Raw genomic sequence first — 17262 nt, forward strand, 5'->3', positions numbered from 1 at the left:
AGAGTGAGAAAAAAAAAAGAGAGACTTTTCCTCTGTAAGATGCACGACAAAAACAAATGTAGAAAGCATGATACACAGCATTTAGAAAATCATCTAGTCCTCATATTGGTATTTTATATATAAAAGTAATTGTAATAAATTGTGACCTGGTGAATGGGCACTAACAGGCCACTAACAAAAGTTTAATTGCAGCTTGACTTGCTCCACCCTTAGGAAAAGAATGGGGAAGGGCTGCTGGCCAATCACGTTCTCCAGCAGGTGGTGTAAGGAGGATTCCACAGGTAACTACTACAGATACGTCTACACTACAATTAAAAACCTGCATCTGGCCTATGCCATCTGATTCAGGCTCATGGGGCTAAGGCTAAGGAGTTGTGTAATTGTGCTATAGACGTTCAGGCTTGGGCTGCAGCCAGGGCTCTAGGACCCTGCGAGGTGGGAGGATCCCAGAGCCAGGGCTGCAGTCTGAGCCTGACTGTCTACACCTCAATTAAACAGCTTGTTAGCCCTAGTCCTGTAAGCCCGAGTCAGATGGCAGGGGCCAGCCACGGGTGTCTAATTGCAGTGTAAACATACCCTACAGGACTGAAATGATAGCCCTGTTTTTTATTTTGTTTTCTGGTAATTTAACATCAGTTTATTTTGGGGTGGGTTTTTTTATTATTGTTTTTTTTTCAAGTAAATGTATGGAACAAGAGCCATAAGAAAAACTTAAATGGTCAGGATTTTGGGTGGGGGTGACAGGGGAATGGCAGAGTGATGGAAAGAGAGGTACTAATCACAAATGGTTCATAACTTTGTCTTTTTACAATGATGCTAAGTCCATTTTATTTGTTAAAGATTTAAAGATTTTTGGAATGCCAAATACAGTACATTTACAGCAAGCTGTATTTGTTAGAAGCAATATTGACATCCTCTGGGTACTTTGGATAATGTGAAATGATGAGACAAAACTCTGAACACGTTAAGGATGCACAGTGTCTGTGATCCATTAAAGAAAAATCCCTATTTGAACTGTCACTAAGCAGATGTTCAGATGATCTCTCCTGACCTGTAATCAAGTTTAATTGCTAATTTTAATAAGTGTTGGCCTTACTGAAGGGTGTCTCAGGTTACTCACCATTCTGTAGCAATATCTACACCCCTGTTTAGGTACAAAGGCACATAGTATAAACACCTATAAATGGACAGTAAACTCTCTTTTTAGCAGAGGCTCAAAAGAAATATACCATTGTCAAAAGAACTCCTACCTAAACAGAATGACATCTATCTGTATCAGTTTTCAGTTGATTCTCTAGTTTCCCACCCATGAACAACTTTCATACTATGATTAAAAGTTCATTGGGCTGCAGCCAGGGCTCTAGGACCCTGCGAGGTGGGAGGATCCCAGAGCCAGGGCTGCAGTCTGAGCCTGACTGTCTACACCTCAATTAAACATACAATGAACTTTTAATCATTCCAAATATATTAAGTCACTTAGGTCAGTGTAGGAGGATCCCATGTGAACAAAACTATTCCTTCTCAATGACTACCATGAAAAATGTCTTTCATTTATGAAATCAAACCTTTGTTGAGTTTGTAAGATCATAAAGTGTATGAAGGGAAGTTGGAATCACAGTATGTGCCAATGAGCAATTGTGAAGATAGATATTAATATCAAGGCAGTTATGATTTCTGATCTAAGTTTAAAAATGTGTGCAAAAAGAAGTGCCACTATATAAATCAAAAGGTCCTTTGAGGGCTGGGGAAAGAAACATCATACAATCATGATTTCTTAGTGACTCAATATGCATCACTACTCTTTTACCCACCACTAGTGATCTAATGCTGGCAGTGGGAAGGAGGAAGATTAGACTGAAGGGGAAAAAGTCAGACAAATGGAGTAATCTTACCAGATCCAAATGATGGGCTTCTTTTAAGGAGTATTTTACATTCATTAAAATGGGTCTCTGAATAGCATCTAGTTCCTTTACTGTCCCCACTACCAGGGCCGCCGGGGGTGGGGGGGCAAGTGGGGCAATTAGTCCCAGGCCCCGGGCCCTGCAGGGACCCCCACGAGAGTTTTTCGGGGCCCCTGGAGCCGGATCCTTCACTCGCTCCGGGGGCCCCGGAAAACTCTCGTGGGGCCCGGGCCCCCAGAGCTTCTTCTGCTCCGGGTCATCATTGTCAATTCGGCAGCGGGGAGTCCTTCCACTCCGGGGTGGAAGGACCTCCCGCCGCCAAATTACCGCCAAAGACCCAGCACTTCAGTGGCGGGTCCCGCTTCGGTGGTAATTCGGCAGCAGGAGGCCCCCGCCACGGGTCTTCGGGGCACTTTGGCGGCAGATCCCGGAGTGGAAGGACCCCCCGCCGCTGAATTACTGCTGAAGCGGGGGCCCCCCGCCACTGAAGGCCCCAGGCCCCCTGAATCCTCTGGGCGGCCCTGCCCACTACTGGACATTCGAAAAGTAGCCATATGCATTTGCCACCAATATGCTTCCTCACACATAAATACAGGCATCAAGCTTTGACTTAAAGCTTATGACATTAAAGAATTTCTGAGTTAAGCTGCCACTTCATCCTTAAGTTATCTTATTGCTCTCAGATTTCAGCTGATCATGTTATATTAATTAATGTTTAAGCATTTTCCACCTGACCTACTAGCCTCAAGTTAGTTCAAACTGTTAATCCTACTTTTCAAACTGGCATCAGTCACAGTTGCTGCAGGTTTAAGAATAAGCAGAACTACACAAGCTCAAGAGTATCACATGAACTATTTCAGTGCTGTTGGTCACCCTACAAGATGCTTGCTTTATATATTGTTTTAGAAAGGAACTTTTTTCAGATCGTCTTTGTCAAGGTCATACATTAGTATGCACCTAACGTAAGTGCTATATTAGAATTCAAATTTGATCTGTTATTGACCATTCAGAAATCAAATACAAGACAGAAATATTGCTTTTGCTTTGCTGATATCAAACAGTGAATCATTTCTAGGACCAAGAACAAAAACATCCACTATAGTTCAATACTGGCAAGGAACTAATCATTTTCCAATCTGCTGAAAACTTCCAGCAGATGTTAAACTAGGAGAGTTTATCATTAGCAGATCCCTCTTTGAAAGAACGGAGACATTTTTATGCTGATGGATCCTTATTTTTCATACAAAACTATGGAAAATTACTTTTGCTCATCCTATTATAAAATATTAATGTCTAGTAGCTGTTATCTAGCTAATTCATTTCTCTTTAAATTAATGCTAGACTGTTTATAATGAAACACTTTTTGTTTAATTTGTAAGACCTAAAATTTACTATGATTTGATGAAATTAAGCAATTTATTCCCCACTTCTCAACTTTTAAATTAGATGAAGAAAGCTCAATTGTTATTGTATTGATTTATATCATTTTCTCAGTTGGCTACTTTCCCAAAGCTGAAGAAAATTATGAGCAAAACTGATTGTGAGAAAAAAATTAGACAGAAAAATGTGATAAAAATTGGGAGTTTTTAAAGAAGAGTTTATTAGATGGCCAAAAAACACAATTCCATAATGAAGAGAGAACAACTTTGGCTAAAAGTCCATCCAGATTCAGTGGCAAAATGAAGGCAGCAATTAGAAATAAAAAAGCAAGATATAACAAGTGGCAAAAAAGAGAAATAGGTAGCAATCAATATAAATGAGAATTTATGAAGTGCAGAAAATTGATAAGGAAAGCTAAAAACAGGCAGATCCCTGTTCAAATCCCTTTTAGGGAGGCTTCAGAGCCCAAACTGCAATGTTTACACAGATATTTTCAGTGTGGTAGCACAAGCCTGACTTGACCCAGGGCTTGGCTACACTTGAGAGTTGCAGTGCTGATGGAGGCTTTCCAGCGCTGCAACTTAGTAACTGTCCACACCTGCAAGGCACATCCAGCGCTGCAACTCCCTGGCTGCAGCGCTGGCTGTATACCTGGTCTGCTTGGGGTGTAACGAGTGCAGCGCTGGTGATGCGGTGCTGTTCGTCAGGTGTGGCCACACACCAGCGCTGTTATTGGCCTCCAGGGTATTAGGAGATATCCCAGAATGGTTTTAACTAAATTACTCTCTTTGTTTTGTTATGCAGCCTCTCTTTGTTTTGTTGTGAACTCGGGGCTCCGGGAGCTGCTTATCTAAAAAACAAACACAGCTCCTGTTTGCTGTGATCAATCTGTAACTGACTGTGAACAATCAAATGAGATAACCCCTGTGAATGAGGCAGGGGTTTGCTTGACGAGAGAAACAGCTGCTTATCTGGTCTGCAGGCTGTTTGCAGTTAAGAGTAAGGGGTCGGGAAAATTTTCTGATTTTGCAAGGCAGGGAGCTGATACACAGTGTCGGCTCCAAAAATCCACTCTCTCTCTCTCCCCCGCTCCCTGTCACACTACACCCCACCCCCCTCATTTGAAAAGCACGTTGCTGCCACTTGAACGCTGGGATAGCTGCCCATAATGCATCACTCCCAACAGCGCTGCAAATGTGGCCACACTGCAGCGCTGGTAGCTGTGAGTGTGGCCACACACCAGCGCTTTCCCTACACAGCTGTACTCCCAGCGCTGCAACTCTCAAGTGTAGCCAAGCCCCCAGACTCTGAGACTTCCTGCCACTCATTGAGTAGATACACTGTAACATGCCTGCCTCTTTCCCTTCACTTATAGGGAGACTGCCTGCTTAATTCAGGCTTTGTGATTTTTTAAGTGTCTAAAAGTTAAGTGCTGCGACACTCAGTCTTGTAATGCTTAAGTCCTTCTATGGATCTGGGCCCTGGTGTACACATTTTAAAAAGGAGGTTGAAAAATTAGAGATGGTGTAGAAAAGAGCCACCCAAATGAATATGCCTTACTGGGAGAGACTTAAAGAGCTCATTCTGTTCTGTTTACCATAAAGAAGATTGAGAAATGAGTTTATTACAGTCAATAAGTACCAACATGGGGAGAAAATACTGGGTACTAAAGGTCATTTTAATCTAGAAGAGAAAGACACAACAAAAATCAATGGCTGGAAGATGAAGCCAGAAGAATTAAAATAAGAAATTTGGCCCAAATTTTTAGCAATGAGGATGATTAACTATTGGAACAAACTACCAAGGGAAGTGGTGGATTATGCATCTCTTGATGTCTTCTAATCAAGACTGAATGCCTTTCTGGAAGATATGCTTTAGCCTAATATATGCTATACTTTAGCCAAACAAGCCTTCAGGCTCAGTACTGGGTGACCGAGTGAAATTTAATGCCCTGTGATGTATAGTCCAGACTAGATGGTCTAATGATCCCTTCTGTCCTTAAACTATGAATCATTAACAGCATGTCCCTCCTTTTGAACCATAACATCAAATTGGACTAGATCAGGACTTTTTTTCTTTTAAGCCAACCCACCTTGAAGTCTATGGATTTAACTATTTAATTTTAAAATCGATTGAACAGAAGTTTGTGTATCAGATTTGCTTGTTGTTTAGAAGCTGGTAGAGTTTAAACATATTAAAATAGCCTTATTAATGTTATTTAATCCTATGTTCAAAAAACAGGATTTAGATTTACATGACCAGTTTGATGCCTAGCTTGCCTAAATGGAAAAAGGAAATCAAACTAGAATAACATCACAAGTAAGAGAGGAAATTTGGGAAAAAAACCAAAATATATTCCATCATCTTACAGGCAACAAATGAAAATTCAGCCATTGGAAAAGAATGTTACAACTTGTAAGATTGCTTGTTAGAGCTAATTGTAACATGACTTACTTGTGCTGATATTAACATGATTATTTAAAAAAACAAGTTTAAAAAACAAATGTAGAAATAGATTAAGTGAAAATAACAGGATAGATACTTTTTTTTAAATAAAGCTTGTAAAATCCCTGTAAGGTGAGAAAGATTTCAGTAAGGCATTTGATATGGTTCCACATGGGGAATTATTAATTAAATTGGAAAAGATGGGGATCGAGATGAAAATTGAAAGGTGGATAAGGAACTGGTTAAAGGGGAGACTACAACAGGTCATACTGAAAGGTGAACTGTCAGGCTGGAAGGAGGTTATTAGTGGAGTTCCTCAGGGATCGGTTTTGGGACCAATCTCATTTAATCTTTTTATTATTGACCTTGGCACAAAAAGCGGGAATGTGCTAATAAAGTTTGTGGATGACACAAAGCTGGGAGGTATTGCTAACACAGAGAAGGACCGGGATATCCTACAGAAAGATCTGGATGACCTTGTAAACTGGAGTAATAGTAATAGGATGAAATTTAACAGTGAAAAGTGCAAGGTCATGCATTTAGGGATTAATAATAAGAATTTTAGTTATAAACTGGGGACACATCGGTTGGAAGTAACAGAGGAGGAGAAGGACCTCAGAGTATTGGTTGATCACAGGATGACTATGAGCCGCCAATGTGATATGGCCGTTAAAAAAGCTAATGCAGTTTTAGGATGCATCAGGCGAGGTATTTCCAGCAAAGATAAGGAGGTGTTAGTACCATTATACAAGGCACTGGTGAGACCTCATCTGGAATACTGTGTGCAGTTCTGGTCTCCCATGTTTAAGAAGGATGAATTCAAACTGGAACAGGTTCAGAGACGGGCTACTAGGATGATCCGAGGAATGGAAAACCTGTCTTATGAAAGGAGACTCTAAGAGCTTGGCTTGTTTAGCCTAACCAAAAGAAGGCTGAGGGGGGATATGATTGCTCTTTATAAATATATCAGAGGGATAAATATTAGGGAGGGAGAGGAATTATTTAAGCTTGGTACCAATGTGGACACAAGAACAAATGGATATAAACTGGACACTAGGAAGTTTAGACTTGAAATTAGACGAAGGTTTCTAACCATTAGAGGAGTGAAGTTCTGGAACAGCCTTCCAAGGGGAGTAGTGGGGGCAAAAGACATATCTGGCTTCAAGACTAAGCTTGATAAGTTTATGGAGGGGATGGTATGATGGGATAGCCTAATTTTGGCAATTAATTTGGCAACTGATCTTTGATTATCAGCAGGTAAGTATGCCCAGTAGTCCGTGATGGGATGTTAGATGGGATGGGATCTGAGTTACTACAGAGAATTCTTTCCTGGGTGCTGGCTGGTGAGTCTTGCCCACATACTCAAGGTTTAACTGATCACCATATTTGGGGTCGGGAAGGAATTTTCCTCCAGGGCAGATTGGCAGAGGCCCTGGAGATTTTTCGCCTTCCTCTGCAGCATGGGGCATGGGTCACTTGCTGAAGGATTCTCTGCAGCTTGAGGTCTTCAAACCACAATTTGAGGACTTCAATAACTCAGACATAGGTTAGAGGTTTGTTATAGAAGTGGATGGGTGAGATTCTATGGCCTGCATTGTGCAGGAGGTCAGACTAGATGATCATAATGGTCCCTTCTGACCTTAAAGTCTATGAGTCTAAAGAGGTAGATAACTCAGGAGAGGGGTCTTATTTGCCCACATACAAAAGTTTCTTTTCCTATTTCTCTATCCTTTCATCCATTCTTGGACCCTTTTCCTATACATACAGGAAATGGATTGCTAACTGCCACGCACAATTGTTTATTGTACTTTGTACAGGTCAGGTATACTGCCAGTAACTGTTTATTCAGATACAGGTAATGTTTATATTAGTTTAGTTGAAAGTGATGACTTAATCATAAAACAATGCGAGACTAAAGGTTTAGTGCCACTGTGAGAAGTGAATATAAATTTAGATCCCAATCCTATAGACGCTTACACATGTGGGCACTCCATGCAAAGTTGAGCATTGAGTATTAGTGTTTAAAGCAGTGTTTTTCAACCAGTGGTTCACAGACCCCTGGGAGTCCGCAGACTATGTCTAAGATTTCCAAAGGGGTCCACACTTCCATTCAAAAATTTTTAGGGGTCCACAAATGAAAAAAGGTTGAAAACCACTGGTTTTCAGGATTGGGTTCTTAATATGCTGGGCAGGTCCTTTTGCTATCTGGATTTTGATCCACAGCTTTGAACACGCTGTATGGAAAAAAGTAAAAGCCACTGAAGAAGAATGCTTTTTATTTTGAGTTAAGAAAAACAAAACATTGATCAGCTGGGAGGTAAAGAAAGTCAGAACATTTTTAGTAGAGTCCGTGGGTTGATATCAATCAGCAGAAGTGGCATTCTTTATCAGTAAAGGGAAGCACAGCCTCATTAAGCACAGTACATCCAAGCTGGTCAAGTCAAAGTAGGAAACTGTTAAAACTACCACAAGAGCAGCAATGAGGGCAGGAAAAAAAAAAGTGGGAGAGAGTGGAACAAAGTTAAAGAAGAAATGGTTTGTCACCTCTCTTAACTGTTCCTAGGAATGTGTTGCATTTGTCCATTACACTACATGTGTGCATGTCTTGTGCACTGGTGCCAGAGAATTTTCCCTAGCAGTACCCATAGGGACGGCTATGCCTGTGCGTTGGTGTCCCTTGTTCTCAAACCTGAAGGTAGAAAGGGGCAGAGCTACTATGCTCATCCCTCAGTACCTTCCTACCAGATGAAAAACTCTCATGCATTGGGGAAGGAGGGTGGGTCATGTAACGGATATACCGGTATGCAACTCATCTCAAAGAAAACAATTATGGAGAGGTGAGGAACCATTTTTAATTCTTCGAGTGATTGCATATGTCCATCACAGTAGATGACACCCAAGCAGTTTCCAATAGAAGTGGGGCTAGGAGTTTCATCAGAAGAGGGACTACAGGACTGCTTTCCCTACTGTTGCTTCTTCTCTTGATGCAGTGGTAAACGCATAATGTTAAGCACAAGCATACACTGAGACCATAGTGCCACTCTGCAGATGTTCACAACAGGGACATTTCTCACAAACACTGTGGTGGCTGAGTGTGCTATGGCTGAAAGTACAATGGGTGAAAGTACAGAGTGCTTTTCAGGAGGTGCGATGCCCTTCATCTTGTAGCACATGACATTACTGCTGGTGATCCACCTGGACAGTCATTGTGCTGTTCCAGGATTCCCTATCATTCTTTCTACTTAGGAGTCAAGCAGCTGTGAAATGACCCAAAAGGGTTATTCTATCTAGATAAGTGACCAGTGGCTCAGTGAACATCCAAAGTGTGGAGCTTTTGTTGATCTTTATAACCATGTGGTTTTGGAAAGAAGACCGGTAATAATATACTGACTCGTTGAGGTAGAGATCTGATGCTACTTCGGAGAGAAATTTAGGGTGTGGCCTAATGCCCTGTTTAAAAAAACCCAAACAGTGTATGGAGAATCTGTTAGCAGGTGTGATGGGGTGTTCACTTGCCCTGAAGGGATTAATGTAGACCAGGGGTCAGCAACCTTTCGGAAGTGGTGTGCCGAGTCTTCATTTATTCTCTCTAATTTAAGGTTTTGCATGCCGGTAATACATTGTAATGTTTTTGGAAGGTCTCTTTCTATAAGTCTATAATATATATAACTAAACTATTGTATGTAAAGTGAATAAGGTTTTTAAAATGTTTACGAAACTTCACTTAAAATTAAATTAAAATGCAGAGCCCCCTGGACTGGTGGCCAGGACCCAGACAGTGCCACTGAAAATCAGCTTGTGTGCCGTCTTTGGCACGCGTGCCATAGGTTGCCTACCCCTGATGTAGACTAAGAAGGACAGGGCCAATTAAGCAGACAGGCCACAGCTGAGGGGATCAGGTGGCTTAAGTAATTCCTTGACTGAATGAGGGAGCACAGCTGAGGAGGAATGAGCTGGGCTGGGGTCCTAAATGCAGAAAGCTGATGATATAGAGGGTTGTGTCACTTCTTGGGAGACAGGAGGAATGTTTGGGTCTATACAGGGAGGTAGCCTACAGTTACTCCCTGGGAGGAGAGAGTTGAGAGGCTAGCAAACCCAGAGAGGGTAGGAGAACCAGAAGGTAAAGAAAGGGCTCAGGGAAAAAGGCAGTAAGGTCTAGGAGGGAACAGAACTTGGCTGCTGACTAGAGGGTCCCTGAGCTGGAACCTGAAGTAGAGGGTGGGCCTAGATTCTCCTGCCAGTCACTGGGGAAGTGGCACCATAGAGGCAATGAAAGGAAAGACTGCCAGAGACTGCTAGTGAGGAAAGACTTTGATACTCTGGGAGGAGGAAACACACATAGTGACTTGGCTGGAGGGCCAAGTCATGATACAGAGGGAACACCTGAGTTGCAGAGAGAGTGGTAGTGATATGTGCAGTGAGCAACAGAAGGGTGCCTGGAAGGAGCTAACCTCTGGAGAGGCCAGGAGGAAGCACCCCTAGTGGTGAGTGGACCCTATGACATCAGGGCACAGAGGTCTCCTATTGTCCTGGAAGAGGTGATGGCTGTTAGAAAAGCCACCTTTGCTCTGAGAGGTGTAACAATGAATAGGAGACTAGTGGCTTGAAAGGGGGACCCATAAGGGCTGAGAACACTATCTTCAAATCCCACTATGAAGTAGGGTCTCTGATAGGTGGGAACAGTCTTTCTAGGCCATTTAGGAACTTGGTAGTCCTAGGAATAGAGAATACATTCCTGCTGTAATATAGGGGAGAAATGCTGAAATTGCAGCCAGATGCACTTTGATGAAGCTGACTATCAAACTTGACTCTTTGAAGTGTAACAAATAGTCCAAGATCTTTTGAATCGTAGAATGAGTAAGAGACATCACATGGCTAGCCTCTCAGAGAAACGCTTCCACTTATTAAAGATAAGTAGCTCTTGTTTCCCACTATTAAGCAAGACACTCTGGACCACTTCTGAGCAGCGAGCCTCTTCTGGTCTTACCCACTGAGGAACCAGGCTGTGAGGTGTAGTCACTGAAGGTTCAGGTGCAACACCAGCTAGTGATTCTGCAATATGAGGCCTTTGACTAAAGGCAGGAGTCAAAGTTTCCTGACTGATTTTTTGTGCAAGTCTGAGAACTATAGCCTTGCCCATGCTGGTGCAATGAATATCATTTTGCCTTCCTCTTGCTTCAGCTCAAAAATGATCTTGGGAATCAGCAACAATGAATGGTAGGCATAGAGCAGGCTCCTGTCTCAGAGGAAGAGAAACGTTTCCAAGATGGATCTGGGGTTATGGCTGCCCTAGAAGAGAAAGGAGGGTATTTCCTATTCTAAGGGGTTTGCAAATAAGTCCACTCTTGGGACTCCCCCCTACTTGAAGTACTGATCTTTGAATAGCCATGTTGACAGGGGCGGCTCCAGGCGCCAGCACGCCAAGCGCGTGCTTGGGGCGGCAAGCCACTGGGGGCGCTCTGCCGGTCGCTGCGAGGGCGGCAGGCAGACTGCCTTCGGCGACATGCCTGCGGAGGGTCCGCTGGTCCTGTGGCTTCAGCGGTCCGCCGAAGCCGTGGGACCAGCGGACCCTCCGCAGGCAAGCCGCTGAAGGCAGCCTGCCTGCCGTGCTTGGGGCGGCAAAATGCCTAGAGCCGCCCCTGCATGTTGAGACAGCATTCATGAGCCAAGCTGAGCAACCTGCTCAGCAGGTCCACTAATCAATTTTGAACTACCAGTAGGTCTGATGAGAGTCAGGGATTTCCAGATGCAGAAGTGCCAAAGCCTGACTGCTTGCTGGCACCCCTGCTCTCTCTCCAACTTGCTGTCCTGTTGGTATCCAGGAAGTACATGAGATAGAAACTGATGGTGCACTGTGACCATTGCCTGTAATTCAAAAATGTTTATATACAGCCCGGCCTCCTGAGTGGACAAGACTTGAGCTTGCAGATCTCTGATACACTTCCCACCCCATGACTGAAGCCTCTGCTACCAAAATTATGGAGGAAAGGGTGGGGAGAAGGGGACCCCACCTGCAAACTCTGTCTTGGTTCATCCACCAATTCAGGGATAATAGGACCTTGTCTTGGATACATACTAGTCTGTCCTGGTGATGTACCTGACAGGCTACACTGACTTGAGCCACATCCATAACCCTCTGAGATGCAGCCTGGCATACAGGCAAGGAGTCCCATAAGTGCACACTGCCATATGCCCCAGAATCCTGAGGCAGTTCTTCACTGAGGTTTGGGGATGTCCCTTGAAGGATGCACAGAGGCCTTGTATAGATAGTAACCTTGGTAGCACTAGAAAAGCCCTGGTTAGGGTTGAATTCAGGACTGCCCCAATAAATTCTTTTCTCTAAGAGGTGCAAAGATCAATTTCTCTTTGTTTGCCTCCAGTACTAAGCATGTAAATAGACCACGTTTGGATAATTTCCTCCATCTGCTGATGGGAGTGACCCCACATCAGCAAATGTATACCAGTAAGTACCAGTGGCAGAAGTGGGCTGCCACACGATTGACAAAAACCCTCTGTGTGGATGATAGGCCAGAGGGTAGAACTGTCAGCTGGAAATGGTCTCATTCTCCAACAAACTTTAGAAAGTTTCTGTGGCTTAGGTGGATCATCACATGGAAATACACATCCCTCAAGTCAAGGGCAGCATTCCAATCTCCCCAGATCTAACAAAGGGATAACAGTTGTGAAGGAAACCATACAGAACCATAGCTGCTTCATGTACTTGTTCAAGATTCAAATGTCCAAAATGAGTCTGAGTCCCCCTTATCCTACTATATGTCCTTTAAGGCTAACTCAGGCTAAGCAGCTCGGGATCCCTTACTTATGCTTAAAAACCTTGCCAGCTCCAACTCCAAGCAGCATAGAGACCCAGTTTCTTCTTGACAGGGATTTTTATTCCCTCTCCGCAGAGTTCAAGATGATGGGATGAGTCCTCATGCGTGTCTTTTACATGGGTGCAGGGGGAGCAATCAACAAAGTGTTCTTTGTTTAACAATGGCTCATTTCACTTCAATGAACTTTTTTTTGTGTGCAAGGCCTAACACCTTCTCTAGAAAGCCAGTCTTTACATTAATTAATGCTGCTTTCCTGTTTGGAAAGTTATACCATTTGCATTGTAAAACTCTAACACTTAATAGAATCTTATTACCTGGGTACATGTCAGGTTAATATATGCAGCATCCTACAAGCATTTTGTAAATACCAAACATAATTTTATAAATCTAATGCTTATTTTAATAATACTAACACAGAGGTGAGTCAGACTGGTTTCCAGCTATGTATTGGCCAGTGTTCAGATGAGGCCTAGGGGCCTTGGCATGAACTGGCACCTGATCACCACCAGCATCACACCCACATCGTACTCTGAGAAGAAGTAGGAGTACTCCAAAGGCCCAAATGGAATGGTACAGAGTGTCATCATCAGAGATTAGGACTGTGACTTATTGCAGTACTGGCAGCAACATCAGGGAGTTCTTGGCTATCAGTACCATGCACTGAGTTGGAATAGTTACCATTGGCCTCTGAGTCGGCAGCAAGCACAATGGAAATGCTACCAGACCTGAAGTTGCTGGCAGTACAGCAGGCCCCAGTGTGGAAGCCAACATGTACACCACATGTGATGGCCTCAGCAAGGCATTATCAGTCTGAATGCTCAGTGAGGACTCTACCAAGAGGCTAATCAGTTTCTTCACAGGTTGTAGGCTTATGGAGGAAAAGGAACTCTGACTGACTGAGGGGGTTCTGATGCCAGACCTCCCTGAAGATGTACCTGAGGTGTTCTTCATTTTGCTCCTTAGTTCTTGTCTTGAAGCCCCTACAAATCAAACACTTATGCATGATGTGACCCTCACCCAACCAGTTCAGGCAGTGAGAGTGAGGGTCACTCACAGGCATCAGCTTGTGACACCTGGAGCAGGGTTTGAAACCAAGGGACTTTGGGATAGGTTCCACTGCTGGGCAGAGCCTGAAGTCCACTGATTACTGACAGTCAGAACAAAAGGTAGGAAGGAAGGAAGTGTTATTCATTTTGGGTCCTTGGACCCCCTTTTCTTTCTAAGTACTACTAGCAACAATTAACTGTAATGGTTTAGTCACATAAGGAGTGACCTCACAGCATGCTCTGACCACTGACAGTAAGAAGGAACTGAAGGATGGGAAGAACAGCTCTGCCCTTTTATTCCCTTGGCTCAGAACACCAGGAAAATTAGGCTGCAGGCACAGCGACCCTATAGGTATTACTAGGAAAACTCTCCAGCACTGCTCCATGAGACATGCACACATGCAATCGTTTGAAGAACTGAGGCATTTAAAAAAAATCTTTCTGTACTATCTCACTTTTTATTCCACATATTAAAAATGTCTGTGTGGATCTCCAACTATGCTTGACCCAGCAAAAGATTTTTATTCAAAATGTACTGGATGCCACAGAGGTTGCACAAGAAAGACTTTTTCCTCTGATCTTTGCTGGCACTGTAACAAAGAAAGAGGAACCCTGATGCATATGCTAGACAACTTTTCAACTGTCAGGAAGCTGTGGAAAGAGGCAGCCATAAAAAATAAAATGGTGCTTGGCTTCCGCAGCCAAACCTCAACTGAAAATCATATCCCAGGTTATTTACCTGCTAACCTGTGTTTAACTCCACCAGAAAGAAATCTGGTTCTTGAGGCACATAATTTTACATAAAATGGAAGAGTGGGCTTATGCGCAAGAATAGAACAGTGGTATTTGGACCTGTCTGAGTTAGCAACCAAACAAAGAATATCTTATCACTGTAGACCCTATACTTTTTCAACGTTTTTTTAAATCCAAATGTATCTAATAGTTTAAAAATGCCAGACCTCCATTCCACTAATCTTGTCCTTTTTTCTCTTCCTTCCCCGGTGTTCTACTCCCATTCAAATACATCTTCTCCTACTTTATTACTGTTACCCTGACCCTAACATGTTCTTTCTATATAGTAGTGTCCGGTTTTCTATTGTCTGATCTTACAAATTGGACAAGTTGTACAATTGTGTAACGGCACAGAATCATAGAAATGTAGGACTGGAAGGGACCTCCATAGCTCATCTAATCCAGGCCCCTGAACTGAGGCAGGACTAAGTATTCTCTAGACCATCCCTGTCAGATGTTTGGCTAACTTATTCCTAAAAATCTTCAAAGACAGATTTCCACAACCTCTTTAGGTATTTCATTCCAGTGCTTAACTACCGATACATTTAGGAAGCTTTTCCTAATGTCCAACCTGAAACTGCCCTTGCTGCAATTTAAACCCATTGAGTGCAGCTGCAGTGGCATGAGTGGTGGGTGAGGCTAGCCACCTCAAGTAGACGCCTAGCATCTCAGATAGGTATGAACTGAGGGCAGCGAACCCCTCCTGCTGCAGATACTACTGCAGCTATGCTCTGTTTTTGGCATACTAGCTTGATCACAGTGAGCCTAGGTATATCTCCTCAAGATGGAATTCATGCCTTCCAGCTCTAATGTAGTCATACCCCTGGGTCATCCAATATGTTCTCCTACAAGAAGAGAAGTATGGATTGGCATTTCTGATACTTTTAAGGGTTTTATTATTATTATTATTATTATTTTTAAATCACTACTACACATCTTGCAAGCCTCTTTTTACACATCATGGAAAAAGTAGGGTACAAACCCGATTTCCCTCTTCTCCTGCAACTTTAGTGGTCACCTTCAAATATGCAAAAAATTCATCTAAGCTTTTCACAGCACAAGTCCTCACTCATTTCACTGTGCAGATATTACAGGACCCTCAAATTAGTGAGTATTCTTACACAGTTCAACCTTTGAACCTTTCACTTCTGCTCTCCCCCCATTTTATTTCTCCCTTAGTGACAAGGGCCCTGAATTCTGGCTATTTTCACGTTGGTTGACACAATTCAGTTGGAACCACTCAACATTACTTGACATTTGATCAAGAAAAGTGATGCAACTCCTTCCTTTACCATCTTGTTTTATGTAAAAAAAAAAAGGGGGGGGAGGGGGGTAGTATAATTGGACATTGCAGGGCAAATAGGACTGCTCTTTTTTTAATAGGAAGAAAAGTTGAAGCTAAAAAGCCAGTTTAAAGAAACATTTGTTCAGGGAATAAGGCTGAAATACTGCAGTGTTTATGAAGAGTACAAAGCCCAACCTGGGTGTCATAAACAGATAGTTAAGGGTTAAAGTCTCTTTTACCTGTAAAGGATTAACAAGCTCAGTAACCTGATGAACACCTGACCAGAGGACCAATCAAGGGACAGGATAATTTCAAATCTCTGTGGAGGGAAGGCTTTGTCTGTGTCCTTTGTTTGAATTGCCATGCTCTCTTTGGATCTAAGAGAGGCCAGACATGTCTCCAAGTTCTCCTGGAGTATTTCCTACTATCCAGTATAGTGAGTATTAGAAAGGTGAATTAATCTTCTAATTAATTTCTGCATTTGCAGTTGTGTGGTTGCTGGAGAAATATCTTTATTTCTGTTTGCTGTTACTTTGATTATTCTGAGAAAGAAGGGGGGAGGAGAGCCTCTCCAGGTTTATAAGTTAGACCCTGTATTTTTGCATCCTGGTAATAGAGATAGTGTACTTTTTTTTCTCTCTTTAATAAAATCATTTCTTTTAGAACCTGAGTGATTTCTTCCCTTGTTTGGATTTTCAGGGGAAGGGGAGGGGGAAAAGTGAATCCCTCTTTGTTTTGATTCAAGGAGTTTGAATCAAGGTATCTCTCCCAAGGACAAGGGGAGGGGGAAGAAGATGGGGGGGGAATGAATTATTTCCCTTTGTGTTAAGATCCAAGAAAGTTGGGATCTGTGTTCCCCAGGGAAAGTTTTAGGGGAACAGGGAGTGTGTCAGACACTTAAAACTTGACTGGTGGCAGCAAGAACCAGATCTAAACTAGGATTTTAGTTTAGAGGAGTCCATGCAGGTCCCCATCTTGTGAATGCTAAAGTTCAAAGTGGGGAATAAACCTATGACACTGGGAATTCTAAAGAGCTTCCAAAAATAGTTCCAACTTTCTTTAGAGGTGGTGTGGCCTAACATCCTATGGCAGTATCAGTACAGGATCCTTCCCTCCATACTAGTTACTAAACACATGCAACTCTGATATAATGGGCTAACTTTTATACTTTTTTTTTTGTAAATGGCAACCCCAAGCGTGAGATAAGAAACGAGCAGAATACCCTTGACTTGGTCAGCTTTATCTAAATACTAAGTTACTGCCCAATACAGCAGAGCCTATTAAGTATATTTTAGTTCAGTAAAATAATTCTCTCCTCCAGAAGTTTTGCGAGCTTGGTCCAAGGGTAGTAAGATCAGGCCCTAAGATATTAAATAAAGTTATATGTTCAATATTTGTAGAAATTGTACAGTATCGGTAGCTACTTTCACCCACTCTCGTGTCAATTGAGCTAATAGACAATGTCACCCTCTTGGTGCTTTAATACACAGAGTGCAGATTTGTGAAAGTGACATTCTTACAGTCATCTTTCAGGGAAGAACTCCACTTTGATGTATTTATGATTGTTTTGCAGCAGCAAC

The 17262-nt window shown here is 42.7% G+C and overlaps 2 protein-coding genes across 2 annotated transcripts in view; one reads left to right on the forward strand and one right to left on the reverse strand.

Annotated features, from left to right (window-relative positions):
- Nucleotides 1-17262, reverse strand: part of NIPAL1 (NIPA like domain containing 1) — a 41025-nt gene that overhangs the window by 22915 nt on the left and 848 nt on the right. The window lies entirely within an intron of this gene.
- CNGA1 (cyclic nucleotide gated channel subunit alpha 1) overlaps nucleotides 16064-17262 on the forward strand; it is a 42740-nt gene continuing 41541 nt past the window's right edge. The window contains exon 1 of the mRNA XM_045019876.1: nucleotides 16064-16118. The gene's annotated coding sequence lies outside the window, so the exon portion shown is untranslated. The remainder of the gene's footprint in view (nucleotides 16119-17262) is intronic.

The sequence above is a fragment of the Mauremys mutica genome, chromosome 5 (genome assembly GCF_020497125.1).
Source record: "Mauremys mutica isolate MM-2020 ecotype Southern chromosome 5, ASM2049712v1, whole genome shotgun sequence".
NCBI classification, from domain to species: Eukaryota; Metazoa; Chordata; order Testudines; family Geoemydidae; genus Mauremys; species Mauremys mutica.